The sequence below is a fragment of the Eptesicus fuscus genome, chromosome 6, assembly GCF_027574615.1.
Source record: "Eptesicus fuscus isolate TK198812 chromosome 6, DD_ASM_mEF_20220401, whole genome shotgun sequence".
Lineage (NCBI taxonomy): Eukaryota > Metazoa > Chordata > Mammalia > Chiroptera > Vespertilionidae > Eptesicus > Eptesicus fuscus.
The window spans coordinates 40,646-49,060 of record NC_072478.1 but is presented as its reverse complement, the minus strand read 5'-3'; the positions used below and the strand labels follow the sequence as shown (position 1 = coordinate 49,060).

At 45.4% G+C, this 8,415-nt stretch overlaps 1 pseudogene; it reads left to right on the top strand.

Moving 5' to 3' along the window:
- The first annotated feature begins 5,434 nt into the window (after positions 1–5,434).
- On the top strand, positions 5,435–5,931 carry LOC103298147 (translationally-controlled tumor protein-like; annotated as a pseudogene).
- Positions 5,932–8,415: the final 2,484 nt, after the last annotated feature.

Genomic DNA, 8,415 nt, shown 5'->3' with positions numbered 1-8,415 from the left:
GTATTTATTGCCATTTTATTGTTCTTATTCTTAATTCCCCCCTTCTTATTCAAGAAGACCCTTTAACATTTCATGTAATACTGGTTTGGTGGTGATGAACTCCTTTAGCTTTTTCTTTATCTGACCTTCAATTTTAAATGATAGCTTTGCTGGGGAGAGTAATCTTGGTTGTAGGTCCTTGTTTTTCATCACTTTGAATATTTCTTGCCACTCCCTTCTGGCCTGCAAAGTTGCTGTTGAGAAATAAGCTGATAGTTCTATAGGCACTTAACTAACTGCTTTTCTCTTGCTGCTTTTAAGAATCTCTCTTTGTCTTTAACCTTTGGCATTTTAATTATAATGTATCTTGTTATTGGCTTCTTGGGTTCCTCTTGTTTAGGAATCTCTTTGCTTCCTGGATTTTTATGTCTATTTCTTTCATCAGGTAGGGAACATTTTCTGTCATTATTTCTTCAAATAGGTTTTCAATTTCTTGCTCCCTCTCTTCTCCTTTTGGCACCCCATGATTCGAATGTTGGTACACTTGAAGTTGTCCCAGGGACTCCTTACACCATCTTCATATATTTGGATTCATTTTTCTTTTCATTCTTCTGATTGCATGTTTTTTGCTTCCTCATATTACAAGATTCTTTTTTCCCCAAAAAATTCTTGAATTGATTCTCAGCATCCTCTACTGTCTATTCCTTGCAAATTATTTTTTTATTTCAGTTAGTGTATTCTTCATTTCTAACTGGTCCTTTTTATGTTGCTGATGTTCTCACTAAGTTCCTTGAAGTTCTCAGTATCATATTTTTTCGTGTATAGGATGCCCCCATGTATAAAATGCCCCCCACTTTTCCAACCCAAAATTAAGAAATCAATATTGTAAGCATAAAACAGCACACATTGTTATTTAGTAATCACCGCAGGTAATGTTCACATACCAGTACTCTGATGTTATGCAGCATATCGCTTTATCCAGCCTCTGCTGCATCACTGCTCTCTTCTTATCACTGTTAGTTCCAGACATATCAATTTATCCAACTTCTATTGTATCACTGCTGTCTTCTGAGTCCCTGTCTATATGTGTGAGATCATCCTCATAAACTGCTGACATTTTCTGAGCTAACTTGGTTAGTGTTCTCATGGCCAACCCTTTTCTCCTCATGAAATTGAAGCACCATTTTGCCTTTCCTGTAAAATCAACACTGTTCATTTTGCTTGAAAACATTCTTGCCTGACATTGAATAAGCGTGGTTGACACACATAAGCCACTCTGGCACTGCTCCATAATCCAAGTCTTAAGCCTCTGCTCCAAATTTGCCCATTTTTCTGGTTTTCCTCTGAAGGCCTTCTTACTTTTTGGCATCTTAAGGAGTCGTTCTTCCTGTTTTCCCCACTGTCTGATCATACACTTAGTGGGAGGAGGTCCAAATGGTCTATTTCCATGCTCTTTTGCACAGCTGATTGCATTCAGTTTGAATTTTGCAGAGTAAGACAATCTATTACCGGTATTTATCTTTTTATTTTTTGACATCTTTATGAGCTCAGAACACTCTGGTTCCTGCTGCATCTGCACACTCTACACCCCCACCTCCAATTATAGCATCAGCTGATATAAGTAACAATAAGGCTGGTGATTGGAGGAAGCCTGGTTAACAAGGTATGGACAGCTACACACCAGCATGGCTCCCTCCTCAGCTGATTTCCTTCAATAAGATGCCCCTGGATTTTCAGTCTCATGACTTTAGAAAAAAAAATAGCGTTTTATGCGGGGTCCTGAATGCAGCAGGGGCCAAACATGGTGGGGATCTCCCTTTTCTGCGTCCTATGTGGAAAGAGAGATGAACGAACCAGTTCTAAGTGGAGGCGGCCAGGGATTGAGAAATAAAGAGAGAAGACATAGAGATAGATTGCAAGCTGGGAGCTGGGTGGGATGCCACCATTTCTCTCTGAATGGAAAGACAGGAAGACGACAACAACCCGAGCCACACAGCACGTTTATTTTAAAGGCCTAGATTTACAGATCTAGTCACGCCATGACGACACCTGGGCTGCTATGAAGTCAGAACTGATGAACATGTCCAGCCTTATTGGGGAAGCATGTTCCCAGGGTGTGACTCTGCCTACGCTCTGAGTTCAGCTAACGATAATTAAGGAAAATGCCCATGTGTCTTCCCAGGCGGTCCTCTACAGTTTTATACATGGAAAAACATGGTAAGTTCCTTGAGCATCCTTATAACCATTGTTTTGAAATCTGTATCTGGTAGTTTTCTTGCTTCCATTTCATTTAGTTCTTTTTCTGGAGATTTCACTTGTTCTTTCATTTGTGATGTTTCTTTGTTTCTGCATTTTGGCTGCTTCCCTTTGTTTGTTTTTATGTATTAGGTGGAGCTTCTATGTCTCCTGGAATTGGTAGCATGGCCTTGTGCAGTAGGTGCCTTGTAGGACCCAGTGGCTCAGTCGTCTGAGCTGGGCACTTCAGGTGAGGCCCTGTGTGAGCTATCCTATTGTGGTTGAGCCTTGATTGATATTTGCATCACTGAGAGAGATTGACCCCCCAGCCTATAGGTTGTGAGTATCGACTTCAACTATAGCGGAAGAGATGCTGTGCAGGAGCTTACCCTATGGAGCAGGACTTGCTTCAGTTGGACTTTGGTGCTCACTGAGTCTGCCCCTTGAGTGTGTCACCTGTGGTATGGTCTTAATCCTGCGTGGTCAAAGCTGACCACCAGGTGCACTGGCTCTGGAGCTTCAAAGTCATCCCCTGCCTGTGTCCTGCCTAGAGTCACCCAACATGAGCTACAAAGCGATCTGCAGATGGCTGCTGCATATGTTGGGTTTGGAGGTGCCCAGGAGAGGCCAAGCTATAAACCAAGGGGGCAGCTGCTAGTGCCGGGCCTGGAGTCACTTACTGAGAGGTACACGGCACACTGAGGCCAGCTGCTGCTTGTTGGAGAGCTTCTAGGAAAGTCCAAAGCATGCGGCAAGAGAGGCCAGTTGTATGGAAAAGCCACTGGAAATGGCTTGGATGGGCCTGCAAGCAGGGAGGGGTGGGGTCTCAGCGAGTCACGAGGGCAGAACAAAATGTGTGAGCTAGGTTGATGGAGAGTCAGATACGGTGCAGCCTGTCAGTTCTGTAGGCTCAGCAAAGGAACATGGGCCTCTGTGAGCACTTCTGTCTGGGAAAAAGCTGCCCGACCAGCTCTCGCCCTGTCTCCAGGCCAGTTTGTTTCTCCTTGAGTGTCCCAGGTGTTTTTTAAGCTGGTGTCCAGTGCTGGAGGGAGTGAGTCCAAGTAGCTCCATGCAAGGTTCCCTTTGAAAGCAACTGCCTGAGGCCAGCAGCCCTGTCTCACTCAGACACAACCCCCGATGGTTATTTACAGCCTGAAGTTCCTGGCACTGGAACCCCGGGCTGAGGACCTGCTGTGGGCTAGCCTCCTGGCTCCTCAGGGAAACCTTCACAGCTGAGATATCCCTTCCGATTTTAAACCACCACATGTGGGGTGTGACTAGCCGGTGCTACGATTCCACCCCTCCTACCAGTCTCCATGTGCTTCTTCTTTAAATCCCTATTTGTAGGACTTCCATTCAGCTAGCTTTCAGGTGGTTCTGAATGTTGGCTGTTCTGTTTTTTAGTTGTAATTTTTATATGATTGTGGGAGGCTGTGAGAACTGTGTTTGCTTATGCCACCATCTTGACTGGAACCCCAATCATATTTTTATAAATACTAATAGCAAGTATTAATAATGTTAAAAATGTTATTTATTCAAGCCCTCAAAGCCAGGGAATAACCTGGGATAAATCTAAATCTATTTTTCTCCTTAAGACTTCTATGCCCAATCTCATCCCTCTCCTTCACAGATGCTAGATTAATGCATGTAGCATATATCCTCCAGATACTTACGTAGAGATACATGCATCCTTGAAAAAATACACAGTGGACTTTGTGTATATTTAAAAGTTTTAATATAATATACTGCACAAATTAAGATTGCTAGGTCCCCCAAACATCAGGGTTACATTGGAATTAGCCTTTTAGCCTTCTCAACATAAGGTCATAGTTTTCTTTTATTATTTCTTTCAATCTATGGGTTTTTCTGGGATTGACGTGCCATCATTCTTCCTCAGAGTTTCTTCATATCGGATGCTGTTTCTTTGTATCGAAGACTGTTTTCCTCTTGGTTTACAGTTAGATCACAGTCACTGGGATTCAATGAGAGGCTCCATTGACTGGGTTCCAATATTCTTGTGTCAGTTGCCTTTATTTATTCTCCTAAGGCAATTAATTTTCAATAGGGACCATTTGTCTAAGACACGAGAATTGTACTTTTAAATATTTAACTAACGTGTGATAGTATGAATAAGCCATTCAGTGCTATACTATGCTGGATAAAAAAGTAATCCCTACATTTTGGTGGCTTAACATAATACATGATTACTTTTCATTGACAACACAGTTCAATCATCTTTATGATATCTTCTACTTGTAGATCAGGGGTGGGGAACATCCAGCCCTTGGGCAATTTAAGGCCCACAAAATCATTCAGTCTGGCCCTGCCAAGGCATTAGGGGAAAAATAAGTAAATGCAGCAGGCTCATTTTTAAGTTGATGATTTTGAGTGGCCACGAATGATGTTATAAATATCCAGTGGCCCGTGGCAGAAACAAGGTTCCCACCCCTGCTGTAGATGAACCACCTGAAACATGAGGGTCAAGACTGTCATGGAGGGAAAGGCAGAGCTACAAAAATGCAACTCAGCTCCTAACTGTCCCAGCATGAATGTGACATCTGTCAATTCTACTTACATTTTATTGGTCAGAACTTGATATAGGACTCCAACCTAACTGCAAGGAAGACTATGAAATGTACAGAACCACAAGGCTATTTCCTGAGAATTAGTAGTCTCTGTCACATTGCTTTTATTTTTAAAATGTATTTCAGAGGAAGAAAGAGGGAGATAGAAACATCCATGGTGACAGAGACTCATTGATCAGCTGCCTCCTGTACACCCCACACTGGGGATCGAGCCTGCAATCCGGGCATGTGCCCTGACTGGGAATGGAACTGTGACCTCCCGGTTCATAGGTTGATGCTCAACCACTGAGCCACGCTGGCCAGGTCACTTTGCTTTTATTGTTAATCCCTTTTATTTAATTTTTATATTTTTATTTATTTCAGAGAGGAAGGGAGAGGGAGACAGAGATGGAAACATCAATGATAAGGGAGAACCATTGATAGGTTGCCTCTTGCATGCCCCACACTGGGGATCAAGCCCAAAACCCAGGCATGTGCCCTGACCTCCTGGTTCATAGGTCGACACTAAACCACTGAGCACACTGGCTGGGCCCCATTGATTTTTTTAGAGAGAGCAAAAGGAAGGGAGGAGAGAGAGAGAGAGAGAGAGAGAGAGAGAGAGAGAGAGAGAGAGAGGTCTCCTTCCAGCTGTGGTCATGATCTCCTACTGGGACCTCATCAGCCATGAGGAGATGTTCTCCGATATCTACAAGGCCTGGAGATCGCAGCGGGCTGTGCCTGGAGGTGGAGGGGAGGACAGAGGGTAACACTCAGGACTCGCATATTGGCGGAAAGGCCTCAGCTGAAGGCACTCAGGGCGAAGGTACCGACAGCACAGTCATCACTGGTGTTGCCATCGTCATGAACCGTCGCTTGCAGGAAACCAGCTTCACCCAAGAAGCTACAAGCAGTGCATCAAAGATGACAGGAACTCACCCCAGGGAAGCTGGAAGGAAGAGATAGGAAGAGCGAGGTCTTTTGTGACGGCCTGCAGACCCAGCAAGCACATCCTTGCTGATTTCAAACACTCCCAGTTCTTTATTGTGAAAACGTGAATCCAGATGGCATGGTGGCTCTGTTGGCCGACTGCGAGGACGGTGTGACCCCATAGGTGGTTTTCTTTAAGGAGGGTTTAGAAATGGAAACATGTTAACAAATTGGGCAGTTTGTCTCTACCACCTGTCATCGTCACTGGCTGCTGCTTCTCATCCACACACCACGCCTAGGACAAATGGGACTGATGTTATCTGGAGCTCTTCATTTATTTAGACCTTGATTCATTTTGAGCGGAGGCATTGTTTTTAAGAAAAAAACAAAACATGTCATGTAGGTTGTCTAAAAATAAAATGCATTTAAACACACACGAAAAAGAATTTTGGGCCACATTTACTGTAGGTTGTGGAGGGAGCAAGAAGGAACTAGGAGGGCTTGGTGATGCTATGTGTGCACAGGATGGCTCATTTGCTGAGATTGGAGACACAGGAAGGAGAGGAGGTTTGGGAGACGGATGCTGAGCCCCTTTTCACACCTATAGGATGTAAGGTACAAATGCAGGCGAGCCATTGTGTGGACCTTGCATTCTGCAGCTGTGAACCGAAGGTGCAGACTGGTCGTGGTTGGTATGAAGGGCAACAGAAGCCGTGGATGGAGCTGTTGTCCAAGGCGATGGATGGGGAGAGTCATAGGAGAATGGGCTGTGGGAAGTAACCCCAACAATTAAGGGTTGGGCAGAGAATGAGGAGTCACGAAATACCCCAAGCCCAGTGATAACCCTGAAGCCATAGCTGGTACATCAGTTTATCTCCTCCTTGGCCACGTCTGTTCCTGGAAGTACTGGCACGTGTGAGAGTCTGGCATGTCTCTCTCGGCATGTAAAGCCATGTCTTGGCACTGAGAGAATTCTGAGAGCCTGAAATCGTGAACATTTGTGAGCGAACTTAGAATACAATCTACAAGCCAAGCAAGCAACCTCAGCTGCTCGGTCCTCTGCTCTGCCTCTGCTGAGCTTTCTCTAGTGACAGAGCTGGGCTCCCGCTGTAACCTGCCCAGCAGCTCGGTGGCCGGTTCTCCTCATCTTCCAAGTTGTCTCTTGTGGATGCAGCTCAGTGACAGCCCAAAGGGATTTACTCTGACCAGCGAGCAGAGGGGCTGGTCAGAGACGCCCATGGTCATCATGGAAAAGGCATGGGAGGGGGCGGTGGGGATCAGCCTCAGTTCTTCCTTTGGAGGCTAATCCGTGGTGTGTGGGTGCACAGTTAACATAACAATGGGCTTGCCAGCGTTAACCTATGGAAACATTCAAACCTGTAAAGAGTTTTATGAGTTTGTTTGAGCCAAATTGTTGACAATTGCCGGGAAGCAGCACCTCAATGGATTGGGATAGTGCTCCGGAGAAGGGCGGCTTTTCACCCTATTTGACACATGACAGTCAAGGGAGGGGACGTAGGTGGGTCACATGAACCCCATTGGTGACAGATTAGGGAGGCGGGAGAAAGCAAAGTGGGAAATCTCTGGGATTGGGTAAAAGTGAAATGATGGACACAGACTTCTTTTACTTAGGTGGGTGCAGGATAGTTAACTGTCAACAACAAACACAACTAACAATGAGGTCATTTGTAGCCTGGGCCCTGGTGCCCTGGTGCATGGGTTGTGCGCTGATGGGTCTGGAAAAAGGGAAGGCATAAGTTTCTCTGACTTTATTCCACAAGTGTTATCTTAGATGCAGAAAGACAATAGGCTCAGGAAAGATCAAAGTTGACCTTTGTCAGTGAAGATACTGGCCTCGGACATGACTACCCATTATAAACTGCCCTTTAGTTAGAAGTTTTCATTTTAGACCATCCTTTGTGTTTACTGGAAGTCTCTTGAGTTTGCAAGGCCATTACGCAGGCCTCCCCTGAGCTAGTCACATCTCAGAATCCTAATTGGTTTTTGCCACTTTTCATTGACACCAGGAAAAAAGAACCCTGATTTGCCATGTTTGCCAGTTTTGATGGTGTAAACACTCCCACCATAGACAATTTCATGCTTTGTGTCTGTGAAGGAAGAAAACACGGACATGGTTGTCACTGGCTCCCGCAGACCCTGGCCCAAGAGTTAGCTGGCTGGTGGCAGGAATGGGAAGATAACTTGGGCATCACGGCTGAGGATGCAGCAGGACTAAAGCCTACAAAATACTGAGCTTTCACTTTAAGAAAAAAGGATTTATTCATCTACAGTCAGTTTATTTGTAGGTCTTAATCTTTTCCCTTTGTATTGAGACCTGGTGGTATGAGTGATGTGTATATTAATCCTATATAATAAAAGCCCAATATGCAAATTGACCGTCACTCCAACACACAAGATGGCCACCCCATGTGGTCAAAGATGGCCGTCCCATGTGGACACAAGATGGCTGCCACATGATGGCCAGCAGGGGAGGGTAGTTGGGGGGGGGACCAGGCCTGAAAGGGAGGGCAGTTGGGGGGGAAACAGGCATGCAAGGGAGGAAAGTTGGGGGCGACCAGGCCTGCAGGAGAGAGCAGTTAGGAGTGACCAGGCTGATAGGGGTGGGCAGTTAGCGGGGACCAGGCCAGCAGGGGAGGACAGTTAGGAGCAACCAGGCCATCAGGGGAGCAGTTAGGCATCAATCAGGCTG